Source organism: Mus musculus, chromosome 17, assembly GCF_000001635.26.
Source record: "Mus musculus strain C57BL/6J chromosome 17, GRCm38.p6 C57BL/6J".
Classification (NCBI taxonomy): Eukaryota; Metazoa; Chordata; class Mammalia; order Rodentia; family Muridae; genus Mus; species Mus musculus.
The window spans coordinates 79592678-79609932 of record NC_000083.6 but is presented as its reverse complement, the minus strand read 5'-3'; the positions used below and the strand labels follow the sequence as shown (position 1 = coordinate 79609932).

General features: G+C 41.0%; 1 protein-coding gene across 1 annotated transcript in view; it reads right to left on the bottom strand.

Annotated features, from left to right (window-relative positions):
- Positions 1–17255, bottom strand: part of Rmdn2 (regulator of microtubule dynamics 2) — a 106381-nt gene that overhangs the window by 75044 nt on the left and 14082 nt on the right. The window lies entirely within an intron of this gene.

Genomic DNA, 17255 nt, shown 5'->3' with positions numbered 1-17255 from the left:
CCTCCCCCACATCTCTCACAGAAACCACTAAAGTAGCTCTCAACTGTTCTCAACTGTGCAGGGCAAAGGCCTCCTCATGCCCCAAGCAAGTGGCTTTGATCTTTTTGGAACAAAATTTCTCAATATCAGTTCTATTGACTTTTTGGGCCAGAGAATTACCATAGGAGAATTTTATGTTTTAGAATGTTTCTCAGCACTCCTGACTTCTGTATACCAATAGCACAAAGATCTGTTGATTAATGTGTAACATCATAGAATCAGATACTTTAACAGCAAAAATAGCACCAACGTGGACACTGAATTAAATGATGCTCAGGTAGGGCTGTTAAAGAATTCCCCAACTTTGACAGAGTATGCTAGAAGTTCTTAAGTTTTTAAGTTTTAAATAATTTTATCAAACTAATTTTTCTATCCTAATTGTTGATAGTTGGTAATACTACCCCTTGAATGAAAGAACCAATTGATAGGTAAAACAGCAGCCTTCAGATGGGGAAAGGACCATCACCAACCCTACTGATGACAGAGGGCTTACATACAAAGTATAGAAAGAACTCAGGAAACTAGACATCACCAATCCAAACAACCCCATTAAAAAGGGGTACAGGGCTAAACAGAATTCTGGACAGAGGAATCTCGGACTGCTGAGAAGCACTTAAAGAAATGACCCATCTGATACCTGTCAGAATGGTGAAAATCAAAAACTCAAATGATAGCAGATGCTGGCAAGGATTCGGAGCAAGGGGTACACCTCTCCATTGCTGGTGGGAGTGCAAACTTATACAACCACTCTGGAAATCAATTTGTCGGATTCTCAGAAAAGTGGGAATAGTTCTACTTCATGACCCTTCTATACTACTTCTGGCCATATACCCAAAAGATGCCCTACTATGCCACAGGGACACTTTCTCAACTATGTTCATAGCCGCTTTATTTGTAATAGTCAGAAACTTCAAACAACCTAGATGTCCCTCAATTGCAGAATGGATTAAAAAGATGTGGTACACAGCAGAATACTACTCAACCAGCTAGAGAAAGCACCTAAGGAGCTGAAGGGGTCTGCAACCCTATAGATGGAACAACAATATGAACTAACCAGTACCCCCAGAGCTCGTATCTCTAGCTGCATATGTAGCAGAAGATGGCCTAGTCAACCATCACTGGGAAGAGAGGCCCCTTGGTATTGCAAACTTTATATGCCCCAGTACAGGGGAACGCCAGGGCCAAGAAGTGGGAGTGGGTGGGTAGGGGAGCAGGGTTGGGGGAGGATATAGGGAATTTTCGGGATAGCATTTGAAATGTATATAAAGAAAATATCTAAAAAAAAAAATACTACTCAACCATTAAAAACCAAGACATCATGAATTCTGCAGGCAAATGGATGGACCTTGAGAATATTCTGAGTGAGGTAACCCAGTTCCAAAAGGACATGCATGTTATATACTCACTTATAAGTGGATATTAGCCATAAAATACAGGATACCCATGCTACGCTCCACAGACCCAAAGAGACTAAACAAAAAGTAAGGCCCAAGTAAGGATGCTTGAATCTCACCTAGAAGGAGGAATAAAATAGTCATAGGACACAGATGGAGGGAGGAAACTGTGTGGGAGGGGGATAGGAAGGAGAAACCGGGTTCAGGATCAGGTGTAGGGAGAGACAGAACAGAGGGCTAGGAGAACGAATGTAAATCTGCAGCTGGTGGGGGTGAGAGGTTCTCAGGAGTCAATGAGGGAGACCTGCCTGAGCCTTATAGCCGTGGAGATATGGAACTTCAAGAAGTAACCTCTTGTAGTCAGGCAGGGACCTCAGTGGAACGATAAGGACACCAACCCACTCACAAAACTCTTGATCCCAAATTTATCCTGTCTACAATAAATGCAGGGACAAAGATGGAGCAGAGACTGGGGGCATGGCTAACGAATAATAACCCCCCCCCCCACCTTGAGACCCATTCATGGGAAAGCACCAATCCCTGACACTATTAATGATACTTTATTATGCTTGCAGGGAGGAGCCGAGCATAACTGTCCTGAGAGGCTCTACCAAGCAGCTGATTGAAACAGATGCAGAGACCCACAGCCAAGCAATGGCTCTGTCCAATGTTTGGGGACTTATATGGAAGAGTTGGAGGAAGGATTGAGGGCCCATGAGGGGATAGGAACTCAACGTGAAGACCAACAGCGTCACTATCCAGGGCCCTTGAGGCCTCTCAGAGACTGAACCACCAACCAAAGAACATACATGGCTAGGAACTAGGCCTCATGCACATATGTAGCAGATATGTAGCTTGGTCTTCATGTGGGTCTCTCAACAACTGGTAAGATTATCATATCTGTCCAACCCAGTCTCTCTCTCTCTCTCTCTCTCTCTCTCTCTCTCTCTCTCTCTCTCTCTCACACACACACACACACACACACACACTTGTCTAATGGGGTGGGTAGAGTGGCTTTCAGAGGAGAAAGACCTGCTGATTTTGAAACAAACTTGTAGAAAAGCTGAAAAGGTAGAAATCAACTTCTAAAACTTAACAAAAGTTTTGGACTTTACATTAGAGCCAAAATCGGGTGTAAAGCGAGTCCTGTTTATCACAGTAACTTTTTCATTAGAATTTGCTATCGAGTGTTTAAAAATCTCCCTGATTTATGTATTTTGTATTTAAAAGTGCTTTAGCACCACCGCTTCTGCCTCACCAGGCCACTAAATCTTTTAGATGGTGTTTGTAATTAAGATGGCAGACTGAAAAACGAGGCATTGAGTGTAAATAGAGCAGCTCTGAATTGACTGTTGATTGCCAAGGATCATTGACCACCATGCCTTTGGTTTCTTAGTTCTGACAGGGAGCTCAAGAATTTTCAGTTTAAAGACTCTCCAGTTGATTTTGCATGGGCCACCCTTTCAGAAGCCTCACATGTTTCTAGGTGGTAGTTGATAAAGAGTTTCTTAAATGAAACAGACCAAATATCATCACCATCACCATCACCACCACCACCACCACCACCACCACCACCACCACCACCACCACCATCACCATCATCATCACCATCTGTAGGAATCATTGTGGACCTGTTTTTGCATTTTTAGTATTTTGTGAGAAGTGGAGTTAAAAGGCAGTATCGAGAGAAATAAAACCTTATTTTGGAATTTTTGCCTATGAGAATGCTCCATGATTTGAAGGTTCTTCCCAGAACTTAAAATGAAATTTAATCTTATGGAAAAGTGTTAAACACTGGGACCAGGTAAGAAATTTAAGAAGTGCTGTGAATTAATGCCCGATGACGTCCATTTAATTTCTGATATTCAAGGTAGCAAGCTCAGTCAATGAGAGAACAGAGAAAAAGAATAGTGCCAGTTAAGTTTTGGTGAACAAAATGCGAAGTTAATTTTCAGTTCCTCCACTGTGCATTATTTATTTAACTGAGAAGGCAAATAACTTAAAATATTATTAAAAAATGAGAATGTTACCTTTCATTAATAAATGATTGCCTATAGAGATGCCAAGTTGGTTTGGAAATATCCTTTACTTTGACCTTACCAGCTGCTAAAGTCCTTTGATTATCTTCCAGTATTGATTTAAGTTTCTTCCAAATTAGGTTTATTTCAGTTCTTTTCTGGGAGTTACAGTTTGTTTATATCTTTGCTGTAAGGGTCTGAAGTGTGTTTATAAGTTCATGCACTTTGAAAGGATCTGGGAAGGTCACTTACTTCAAACATTTTAAGGTGATATTTGGAGTATTTATAGTGTGCTGCAAACACAGCAAAAGGTTTGGTAGGGGATGGAAGGGCTTGTGAACTCTTCTCATGAAACCTGAGGGGGGAACAGTCCTGCTTGTCCACAGTGAGAGAGAACATTTGTAGTTTCGAGAGAAAGCTTGTAGCAACTGGGCAGTACATTTGCAGGTTCAAATAGGGCACTTTTGCCCTTGGGCAAACACTTGGCAAATAAGAATTTACTTAAGGTGGTGCCTCAGTTTCTAACATTAGCCTCCCCGAGGGTAAGCACCACTTGTAGCATATCCTGAGAATAGAAGAATGGTAGAATTTGGCAGTGTTTAAACCTATTTCATAATGAATTAAAATGTGAAAGGGCCACATTCATTGTATGAGTTGCTGGAAAATATTCTACAAGGAAATGTATCTCTTTGCTCTTTGATTATCCAGAACACCAGAAAATGAGTGTCGTCCTGAGAGTATTAGGTAGAGTATTGGAGTAAATCACATTGATAATTATTTTTGAGAATTATGGTAGAAAGAAACAAAATGTAGAGAAAAATTACATAAGGAGTGCAGATGCTATTTACATGTACAATGACAATCTCTAAGAACACAGAATACTAAATAAATAAGTCTTTTATTTAGCATGCCATGGAATTAATCAACAGCATGATGAATACACAGGGTTAGAATTAGAGGCAATACGTGAAGAAGGTATGGGGCAGACAAAGGGAAAGGATAGGGTTCATGAACCCTCAGAAAGAATAAAAATGCCAAGTGAGATTGTTCTTGTTTCTCCTGGGATTGGTGATAAGTTCCTTAGGGGAAAACAAGAAATGCTACGTAATCTCTACTCTAAATGGAAAACCACTTCTTCACTGTGCATGTGAAGAGACAGTGCTCCTCTTTCCACCTTGGTTCTGGGTCCTCTTCAGGAATAAGAAACCTCTGGAAGAGTGCAGCCTGGTAAAGTGGCTGGGTGTTTTACCAGCATTCTATACCCAAGGGCCTTGACGATGGGTGGGGCATCACCAAGAGAATCACCTGTAACTCACAATAGCCCTGGAGACGGCCTCTTCTTCTCCAGTGGAAGAGCAACTTGAGTTAAGGATCATTATTAGGCTCTGATTAGGCCATTCAGTCTAGAAAGCATCCTGGCTCTTCAGCAATAGCAGAATAAAGAAGAGAGTCATAGTCCCTCCCAGGAAATATTAAAGATGTTGTCTATAGTCAATGGCAGGTGCAGTGGGAAGCTTCGGACATTCTGAGCACCTTTACAGGGAAGCAGAAAAGGCACTCGCATCACAAAATGGTGTGATCTTGTCCTAGTGGGATGTAGTTGAGATTGAAACTACCCAAGGAAGCCATTTTTGACTGTGCCCATATAGTCAGGGTCACTTGTACTCTTTGCCTACCTACGCCCAGGCTACAGTGATTCTATGACTTGAAACAGTTCCAATGACTAAGAAAGGGAGCCCTTAATGACAACTTTGCCCACAAGCTGTGCCAGTGGAGGGAACATCGCAACCAATCGGAAAGAGGGCACACAACCTCGTGAGGAAGCCTTGTTTATGCCCTCTTATGTGTTCTGATGGCAGAAAACAGGAAGGAGAAGTGTAGGTTAAGAGAATGTGATTGGAGAAAGAGAGCAAGTCCTGTCTGCTATAGGTTAAGGAAGAGCTACTAAATGCAGACTGAAGTGCTAGGGATATATTTCCACACAGTGTTGGAAGTTCGGGGATCCGCTTTGCAGTAGAAAAGATAATTCAATGGAACATAGTTGATAGACATTTAGGGAAATAAGTTCACTCTATATGTATATGTGGATAAATGGGTATCAGAAGAAGCTATTCAGTTAGCCACTGTGCAAGACAGACACTTTTAGGGACAAACTCCTATGTTGCTACATCTTCAAACTTTTTTCATCTTTAACTGAACTTTTGTTTTTCAAGCTAAGTGTCTTAGAGTTTGACTGCTGTGAACAGACACCATGACCAAGGCAAGTCTTATAAAAAAAAACATTTAATTGGGGCTGGCTTACAAGTTAAAGGTTCAGTCCATTATCATCAAGGTGGGAGCATGGCAGCATCCAGGCAGGCATGGCACAGGCAGAGCTGAGAGTTCTACATCTTCATCCAAAGGCTGCTAGTGGAAGACTGACTTCCAGGCAACTAGGGTGAGAGTATTAAGCCCACACCCACAATGACACACCTATTTCAACAAGGCCACAACTTCAAATGGTGCCACTCCCTGGTCCAAGAATATACAAACCATCACACTCAGCCTGCTTACATTCCTGTTCCTCACTTCAGTATTTTAAACATGTGCCTCATGATGTTGCGATCAACATGCCACAAGATGTAGCTAAGCTTTTTTCTTAAATTATAGATTAAAAGTGAGCATGTTTAAGAATGTACTTCTTAATCAAGTACGCTGGAATGGCCAGCCCTTGTGTGAGTGTGAATAGGATTTCCGATAAGACCCCCATGCTGCTGCTGCTGTTCAGAGGGCATCATTTTGGAAACAGTTCCCGCAATTTCCTTTTGTGGTATAGGCAATAAACCCATCTCTGCGCTTCACGTCCTAGCTGCACTTTTGTGGTTCTGCACCTGCTAACGTGACCCCACTGTGTTTATTTGCATTGCTGAGTCACTAAGTCACTACCTGAGCTAACTCTTCCTAGTCTTGGTTTGGTGCCTGATAAAACCTTAATGTCTTTGTTTTTATCCTATGGGACTATTGCTAGTCCTTCGTATAGGAGGGACAAATGGGCTCTTATTCAAACTTAATATAGCCCAGTATCAATTACTTACCTTAATCATCCTTAGACACGCCAATGCTAATATTCTAATAACTAAAGGAAATCTGAGAGACTTTGCTCAGTAGACATTCTCTGATGAATAGTATTTGAATCAACTATTCACTGGAGGGATTGGCAAATTAAATTATTTATCTTTTACAATGTAATAGCTTTAGTGAACAAGCTCTGGGGTAGCTTCCATTTCTAATGAGGTCAAGCATTACTGAAAATTGAAGACAACCTCATTTGCATTCTAATTAAAGCCATTTCATTAACAATCCAACTTAGAAGCACAGAGGTTTATTAAGGAAGCCTTGTCCTTTCTAGACCATCTCATTCTCCAGAAGTAAGATATGGTTTGTGATACACATGTTTGTGTATTTCCCATGAATATACAGGTATGCATGTGTGTTATATGTGCCATATAAAACATGCATAATAATGTATCGTATGTAATTTCATTTCTACCTTTTTTTGATAACTCATAAGTATTTTGTTGTGAAATGTCTAACTAGGCTCTGAACTACTAGATATTATGTAGGCTCACTTCATTATTTTCGATGAAAATATTATTCAGTGCAAGTGTATTATGAGATAGTGTGATGGTTAATATTCTCAACTCCACAGAATCTGAAATCACCTAAGAGATAAACCCATGAGGGATTATTTATAATAACCTCTGGGCAGGCCAAAGAGAGATAATCTTGATAAGGTTCATTTAGGTTGGAAGACCCACCCTAAAGAAGAGAGGCGCCATGCTCTGGACTTGAGTCCTGACCTGGACTGTACAAAGGGAAAGTACTAGCTGAACGTGACATTTCACTGTTCTCGGTTTCTTGGCTACAGAGGTCATGTGACCAGTTGTCTCCTTACGTGCTTACCACCCTGACTCCCCTGCCACAATGGGCTGCAGCCTCAAACAGAGAGCTAAAATAAACCCTTTGCTTTAGGTCGCTGTTATCAAGACTTTTTTTTTTTTTTTTTTTTTTTTTTTTTAAATCACAACAACAAGAAAAATAAATGGAAAAATGAAATCATGCCCTGTCTGGGGACAGATCTGAAGCATGAAGCATCGATAGTTTTATGAACTAGTTCCATGATCACAGCTAATCCATGCTAATCCTTATTGTTTTCTATAAACAACTCAAAGAACGTCCAGTTCAAACAAGAATACTGTGCAGCCCCAAAGATCTGCTTCCCTTGCTAAGTGACTGAACTCCAATTCCTTAGCAGGCACAGCATTGTCCTAGCTGTGCTGTGTCCTACCTTCAGATAAGATTTAGTGAGAAAAAACAACTGAACAATTTCTGCCTCTTCTGTCAGCATGCAGCACAAAACATAATTCTCCACACTGCCCCGCCACAAATTAAATCCCATGTTGTGTTCATTCCGGTGTCTCTTCCAGGTATTATATTTAAAGCTGAAATTCCTGGGTTAAAGGGATAAGTGAACAAAGGGGAGAGCATTGCTTTCCAAGTACTGTGCAATTGAAAACTGCTCACCAACAGTTTTTCTGTTGGTGGCTAGCCTTTGGTTATGGCTATAAGGTACTTTGTTTGTTGTCATGATCACATTGGTTATAGTGATCTGGTCTCCTCCTCTTCCTTTCCTCGTCTTGGTTGTTTGTTTGTTTGAGATGGCCTCACTATGTAGCTCAGAATGACCTTGAACCCAAGACTCTTTTGCTCTAGCTTCCCAAGTGCAGGGTGCAGTGTTACACCATGCCTGGCTTGAACTAAGCACTTTAAAAAGCAATTCCATAAATAATCTTTTAGAATCTCCACAGGCAGCCTGGTTAATCCTCATAGCAATCCTGTAATGTAAATTATGCCACTTACATTTTAAATAATTAAAATGAAATTGGGGTTTGAACCCAGAGTCTTGCATGTGACAAGCAAGTACTCTGCCGACTGAGACATGTCCCCTAGCCACCATCTCCATTTTGGAGACTAACAACTCAAGTATTTAGAGAGATGCAGTTTGTGCAGTCATGTACGTGGCCAGACAATACTGGAGGTGATATTTGAACAATCTGGCTCCAGAGCCCTTGCTTGTAAACATTGCACCATAGTGTCTCATTACCATGTTAGAAATGTTCAAGATCTACATGAAAAAAAAAAAAAGATAAAAAACCCCACTCACAGGCATAAAAAAAGAGGCTGGACTAAATGAAAAGTCGCACTGTGTTCTTGCACTCAAAGAGTTACTATTTAAGAGATACTGTGTTTGCATACACGAATTCACAAGATTTCTACCCAAATCAGGTCTTTTTTGAGACTTGATTTTAATATTCAAGTAGAAGAATAAACATTCATGAGAAATCGGGAAAAGTCTGAATAATGACAGTAAGATCAATTACCTCTCCTGGTTATTCAATTTTACTATAAAATACTCTAACAGCACAGTGCCAGTGTGGGGAATCACAGAATTAATTAATGACAGAGACAAAACCCCAATAGAGACCCAGGTACACACAGCATTTAGTAACCAAGGAGAAACAGTCAGGAGACAGTGATGGTCTAATTGATTAACTTTATTAGAAAACCTATTGCCTGTTTATAGCCCCTAAGAATCCCAAATGAATAAAAAATTAACCATAAAACGTTATATCATCTATTTAGGGAAAATTTTTATTGTGTCTGGCTTTCCTCATCTAACAAAAATTTCAAGGTTAATCTTTCTCACAGCATATATTAGTTTCTTAGTACTTCTTTTTTTTTGCTGTAGATACAATAGATTTTGTTTCTTTATTTATTTCTACTTTTTTGAGTCACAAATAAAGCTACTACAAATTTCATTTTAATGTGAACGAACAGGTTTTTTTTTCTTGACAGTCTGTTTTTATTTTAAAACACTATTTAAAGGAAAAAATCATTAAGGTACAAATATTCGAAATGATTGTTATAGTTTGAATTTAAAGTTATTCCCTCAAGCCTATGTTCCTGGCTGGTAGCTGTTAGGATGCCGCAGAGCCTTTGAGAAGTGGGGCATAGCTGGCCGAGAAGGAGAGGCCTTTGATGACTCAGCTCCTGGCCCTTCCTTGCTCCCCCAGCTTCCTGGCTCATGCCACGTGAGCTGGTGTCCACCATATACTCCCACTGTCATGAACTCTGCTTGCCTTGCCTGCCGTGAAGGACTGAAATCCCTGTGAAACCATGAGCCAGAAAAAAACTTTCCTTCCAGAACATCTTACTATGAGATATTTGGTCACTATACTGGCTAGTTTGGCATCAGCCTGACTCAATCTAGAGTCATCAGCAAGGAGGGAATCTCAGTGGAGAAAATACCTCCATAGATTTGGCTGTAACAGAGACTGCCCCATCTGGGCATCTATTCCAATGCAGACACCAAATCCAGACACTATTACTGATACAGCTGTCTCCTGAGAGGCTCTGCCAGATCCTGACCAACACAGATGCGGATGCAAGCAGCCAACCATCAGGCTTGAGCACAGGGACCCCAGTGGAGGAGTTAGGGGAAGGACTGAAGGAGCTGAAGGGGCCTTATCTGGCATCAATGGGAGGGGAGGCCCTTGTTCCTGTGAAGGCTCGATGCCCCAGTGTAGAGGAATGCTAGGGCAGTGAGGTGAAAGTGGGTAGGTGGGTGGGGGGCATCCTCATAGAGCCAGGTTAAGGGGGATAGGATAGGGGTTTTGCAGAGGGAATGACCAGGAAAGGGAATAACATTTGAAATGTAAATAAATAAAATATTAATTTTTAAAAAGATCTGGCTGTAAGGCATTTTTAAAAAATTAATGAATAGTAGGGAGAGCCCCACCCACTGTGGGTGGTGCCATCCCTGGGCTGGTGGTCCTGAGTTCTATAAGAAAACAAGCTGAGCAAGCCATGCACCCCTCCATGGCCTCTGCATCAACTCCTGCCTCCAGGTTCCTTCTGTCTATGAATTTCTTTCCTTAATTCTTTTGATGGTGAGCTGTTATATAGAAGTGTGAGCAAAGTGAACCCTCTCCTCCCTAAGTTGCCTTTGGTCATGGTGTTTCATCACAGCCACAGTAATCCCAGGATAGTCACAGTGACTCAAAAACAAGTCACACATTGATGAGTATGCAAATTACCCTTATGAGATCATCACAGGATGTGTTGAAATGTCACATAGCACTCAACTAAACATGCAATGGATTAATTAAAAAAAAGATAGAATTCTCAAACGTTATATTATTGCTTTCCCCATCCAAAAATCCAACTGTTAAAATTTTTCCTCCCTGAGACAGCTTATGGCTCAGACCAGAAAAGAAAAAAAAAATGTGCAGAGAAGTGAAGCCAGAGCCTATAACTCTCTGAACAGTTGTCTGGACTTTAAGATGTGAAATATCTCGCCCTGATCCTCGGGGACACTCCCTTTTATTTAACTTTTCACGTCGTGCTTAACTCAGCTGTCTGAGGATTAATTTATCTTGTGGTAGGTGTCAGAAGACTAATTGTGTATTATTTCAAGTTTAATGAACTGAGAAGAAAAAAAAATGAGGTGGGTGGGGGGAAGTTAAGTTGAGCTGAGATTAAGCCTCTCAATGATTTATGTTTAATTAGTGTCACAACATAGGCATGTCCCCTGCCTCATGCTTTGCTACCTCTAGGGATGACAAGGAAATTCCTGCCTGCAGAGCATTCCAGACAAATCACACACTGTGCTGTTGTGAACCCTGACCTCAATGCCTGTGTTTGCTCTTCCCTGCCCGAGAGCTAGAACTTAACTTGGCATAAATTATTCTTTTCCTGAAAACTAAAATTTTTCTTTAACATCATATCGGACTTCAGAATGACGGGGCATCTTTTGACATCATAGAAATAGAATATTGATTTTCTTTTCTTTCACAACATTGTTTAGAACTTTATGACAATGACTAAGATAAATGTATCAATTGTATAGGAAGAAAAAGGAACACACTTGATGCATTGAGATTATTAAAATCCACCATATGAAAATACTATGAAATCTTCCACCAACTTGCCAAGAGAGATCTGGAACCTCTTTTCTTTTTGCCCATGGTAGTCCTCTGACTCACTGAAGGCTGGACTCTGTGACAGATGTGTCCAGTCTGCTCTTACCTCCCTCTTATCTTCCTGTCCCTGGACTTCCTCCTCTGCTGGTGATCCGCTGCATACTTGTCTCTTTCATTTGGCTCCCCGTATAAGGGAAGCTCCTGAGAACAAGCCCTCTGTCTCCTCAGTGTGTTCTCCACATGTATACTGAATATTGTGTGTAGTATTTGTGGAGTAATTAGTTGTTGAGTAAACTAACAAAGCAAAACAAAATCCCATGTAGTAGTAGAAATTGTTTTTTATTATCCCCGACTATGATTGAAGCTTTAATAAACCTTAAGTGTGATTCTTAACCCAGTGGCAATTTTTCCTCTTGCCCCTAAGAACATTTCACAATTTCTAGAGGTATATATATTTATCATAACAGAAGAGGTCTACTAATATGAGCAACTAGAGGTCAAGCATGTGGCTGAACAAATTCTGATGTCTAGGGAAGCCATTGTACAAGGCACGGACTACCTGGCTTAAAATGTTGATCATTGCCAATATCAATAAAACACATCCTAGCAGCTTAAAAGGAGACGAGGTAACATAACTGCTGAAGTTTATTTTAATCTCTTATTTTAAGTCATCCTCACATTTAGAGTCACAGTGTTATGGTTTGAATGTCTCCCAAATACTCATGGTTTGCATGCTTGGCACTCAGCTGGTGGCACACTTTCTAGGGTAGTGGACATCTTAGCAGATAGGATGTAGCGTGGTTCTCAGGGACGTGCCATCTTGGGGCACTCTCTCCCTGTGTCTGCCTCTAGTCCACCATCAAGTGAAGAAGATTCTACACACAGCCCTGCAACCATGATATTCTGTCTTACCATATACCCGGAATCAACAAAGCCAAGAACTGAGCAAACCAGTGAAACGATGGGCCATACAAATCCTCCCCATCTTAAACTGTTTTTAGTCAGGCATTTTCTTATGCTGGTGAGAAAGAGTTGGAAACCCATACCCATCCTACAGAATATCATTCGTATGACACGCTCTGATTTTTTTTTATGAAAAATTTTATATTGGATAATGTGATTCCTGGGACCTTCATGGAGTATAGGGATGAAGAGTGATGCACATGACTTAAACAAGTTTGTTTCAAATCTAATGACCTGTGATTGCCATCAAACACCTACCATGTGCTTACCACAGTACCTCAGAACTCTGAGGAAGACTATGATGTCTGCTGTTAACAATATACATACATACATACATACATACATACATACATACATACGTGTGTGTGTATTGTTAACAAGGAATCTTCCATCACATGTTCTTTCATAAGTTTGTTTTAACAGAACATCTTTTCTCCTACATCTGCTTCAGCTAAACATTCCTTCACGTGTTTGCCCTAACAATAACCATAGAACTGACTTTCCAAAGAACCCTTAAGCAGCCACTTCAGTGTTATCCTTTTTCTTTTCCTCTCCGTGCTCCCCAGTCCAGTGAGACGGAAGCAAGAAGCTACCATATTGTACTCTCTCACTGGTATGTTGTGGTTACCTGTTGCTATTCCTCTGTGTATATTGTGGACTATGTTTAGGTTCTCTGTAACAAACAACTTTAAAAAAACCTCTCTGTCCTGTCCAGGTGATCAGTGAATCTATTTGGACTGATGCTTACAGGCTCCTTGGTGAGACCTACCCGTAAGACGGTATGTCTTTTGTTTTTTTGCCAGAAATCCTCCTGGTCTACAATAATCCTATGCGGTTTAGGGCACCATGGAACTCAAGTTTATAGTGATCCAGTAGTAGCCCTCTGGGAAGCACAAAATAACATACCATCTAGAGCTAGCAATGCCACTCAGTTTCTATAAACCTGTTGTTCCAGTCCTTTGCTCTACAGGCTTCTGACTAGGAGGTAGGGAGTTCAGCTTTCAGGTCTCTCTGTCCTGTCCTATCTAACTAGCTGCTAACCCCCACCCCATGGTTAAGAGTTGAGACCCCCCAAATTAAGTCAGGAAACAGGGATTTCAGACGCTATAGAGAATGCCTCTTACATGTGAGTATCAGTAAAGACCTGGATTTAAATCTGACAAAGCAGCACTTATATATAAACTTTGCTAATCTTCACCAGCGTATGGTGGACTGGAGCCAGCAACAGAGGAACATTTTAGATTCTTAGGGATTATTAACTGCACAGAGAGCACTGGTTTTGAAATCTGATCGGTTGTATAAAGTTCTTTGCTACAGAACACCTGTTTACACATTTCGTACAATTGGCATTGGCTTAGACAGCAGAAATCATGTAATCTCTTACTGGTTTTCAGTAGATTGGGAAAGGAGAAGGGTTTTCTGATTGAAGTCACCCATCTGGTTCTTATTTCCACCCTTAGGTTAAGGCCCAGGTAATTTCTTTTGGTGTATACATTGGACAAGCGAGATGAGATGGGAATTAATGTAACACATGACTGAACCAGGAGATTTACTTTGCTGTTGTATCTATTCCCTTATTTCCTTATGTGTCTCTGTTTCTTGGCACCTACAATGAACTCTTGCTGTTGCAGCTGGTAAATGTATTGCTTTCAATGAGGCTAGAGCCAGAGGCCTACCTCTGATGGAAATGATGTCAACATTAAGGCGATGTCTCTCTTGCCAGATTGTGGCAGTGTGGACAGTACTGGGATGACATACTTAGGGTTGGTATATATCGTATACAATTTCCCCTGGCAAAGTTTCAAAGCATGAGTTAAGACTATGAACTCAACCAGCTGTTTTGAGGTTTGGGGAGGCAGAGAATAGGTATCTAGCATGCTCTTAAGAGAAACATCTCATGTCCCCCAGCTTTCACATAGGAATGGCCACCAGTGAGCCAAATACATTTGATTTATCAAAAAAAAAACATCCTTATCTTGTAAGTCTTCTTTACTATAATGAACAAAATTAATCATATGGGGGTAATTGTGAATGATCTTCCCCTGAGTGTTCTCTGTTGGAAGTAGGCAATCAAGTATCAGTGTTGATGTTATACCATCAATATAAAGATAGCTCAGCACTGTTAAGTAACACAGCTTGGTAAAATATAAGAAGAACATCTCTAAATCAATGGATCCTTTGGACTCTAACAGGGGTTATTTAGTATGAAGAACGAACAAGGAGAACCCAGAATTAATTCATGAGGTTCTTCTATAACTGCTATTGTCCTTGTGCAATTGAGCCATTCTTGGGCCCCCAGGTCAGGCTGTTTTGATAATTATCAAAAGCAGGTTAATAATGGGCTTGACCCAAAGCCAGGGTGAGGACTTCCAGGACTGTACCTTGATGTTTAGTAACATACAATTTAGAAAGCCTGTTTGGTGTGGTACCTCTGAAGTTGGAGGCTGGAGTCAAGAGGACTCTGTTGTTTTTGTTCCCAGAAAAGGAAAATTTTGTCATTACAAACAGAGGCTTAGTCATAAAGCTGTATCTGGGAATGTAAAGTCAATACTAACCTGTTTTATAGTGATGGGTGTTAGAAGGGTCTGCAGAACTTGAATTTGATTGGCCAAAGAATTGTTTGCCCTGCTTCTGGTTTCTGTCTGCACCAGGAGCTGATGCTGTGCCATAGCAATCCATACCTAAACTCTGCCAGGAGAGAGATGGTCTCCCAGGAATGTGGGCATGCCTGTGAGCACAGGTAAGACCACCACTTCTGTTCTGAGGGATCTCCCTGGGAGCCCTCAGGACACAGGAACAAAGGAGCAGCCTGGGACAGGATCTTTCTGGTTTCTGAATGCTCTGGGAGCTGATCCTGTGCCACAGCAGTTCCATACTCAAATACCATTGGGAGAGAGCTGGTTCCCCAGGAGTGCCCACACACCTGTGAGCACAGGTAAGACCACAACTTATGCTCAAATTCCTGGCCCAAGAGGGACCACCCAGAGCCATCAGGACACAGGAAACAATGAACAGCAGGGGACAGGATATTTCAAGTTTCCATCTGCACCCCAGAACTGACCCTGTGCCACAGCTTCCATACCCAAATTTTTCCTGGAGAGAACTGGTCTCCCAAGAGTAGTGACACACAGGCTTGCAGGAGGGACAAGCCACAGTCAGAGACAACAAGACCAGCTAACACCACAGATAACCAGATGGCGAGAGGCAAGGGCAAGAACATAAGCAACAGAAACGAAGGCTACTTGGCATTATCAGAAATGAGTTCTCCCACCACAGTGAGCTCTGGATACCTCAACACAGCAGAAGAGCAAGATTATGATTTAAAAATCACATCTCATGATGATGATAAAGGGCTTTAAGAAGGACATAAACAATTCCCTTAAAGAAATACAGGAGAACACAGGTAAACAGTTAGAAGCCTGTAAAGAGGAAACACAAAAATCCCTTAAAGAATTGCAGGAAAACACAACCAAACAGGTGAAGGAATTGAACAAAACCATCCAGGATCTAAAAATGGAAATATAAACAAAGAAATCACAAAGGGAGACAACCCTGGAGATAGAAAACCTAGGCAAGAGATCAGGAGTCATAGATGAAAGCATCACCCCAAGAGAATACAAAAGATAGAATTGAGAATCTTAGATGCAGAAGATACCATTGTCATAATAGTCAAAGAAAATGAAAAATGCAAAAAGCTCCTAACCCATAACATCCAGGAAATCCAGGACACAATGAGAAGACCAAACCTAAGGATAATAGGTATAGAAGAGAGTGAAGATTCCCAACTTAAAGGGCCAGTAAATATCTTCAGAAAATTATAGAAGAAAACTTCCCTAACCTAAAGAAAGAGATGCCCATGAACATACAAGAAGACTACAGAACTCCAAATAGATTGGACCAGAAAAGAAAGTGCTCCTGTCACATAATAATTAAAACACCAAATGCATAAAACAAAGAATATTAAAAGCAGTAAGGGAAAAAGGTAAAGTAACATATAACATATAAAGGCAGACCTATCAGAATTACACCAGACTTCTCACCAGAGACTATGAAAGCTAGACGATCCTGGGAGGTTGTTATACAGATCCTAAGAGAACATAAATGCCAGCCCAGGCTACTATACCCAGCAAAACCTCCTCAATCACCATAGATGGAGAAACCAAGATATTCCATGACAAAACAAATTCACACAAAATCCAGCCCTACAAAAGATAATAGATGGAAAATGCCAACACAAGGAGGAAAACTACACCCTAGAAAAAGCAAGAAAGTAATCTTCTTTCAACAAACCCAAAAGAGGATAGCTACACAAACCTAATAACATCAAAAATAACAGGAAGGAACAATCACTATTCCTTAATATCTCTTAACATCAATGGACTCAATTCTCCAATAAAAAGACATACACTAACAGACTGGATATGTAAACAGGACCCAACTTTTTTTTTAATTATGTATTTATTTCATTTACATTTCCAATGCTATCCCAAAAGTCCCCCACACGCTCCTCCACCCACACCCCCACCCTCCCACTCCCACTCCTTGGCCCTGGCGTTCCCCTGTACTGAAGCATATAAAGTTTGCACGACCAATGGGCCTCTCTTTCCACTGATGGCTGACTAGTCCATCTTCTGGTACATATGCAGCTAGAGACACAAGCTCTGGGGGGTACTGGTTAGTTCATATTGTTCCACCTATAGGGTTGCGGATCCCTTTAGCTCCTTGGTTACTTTCTCTAGCTTCTCCATTGGGGGCCCTGCGATCCATCCAATAGCTGACTGTGAGCATCCACTTCTGTGTTTGCTAGGCCCCGTCATAGC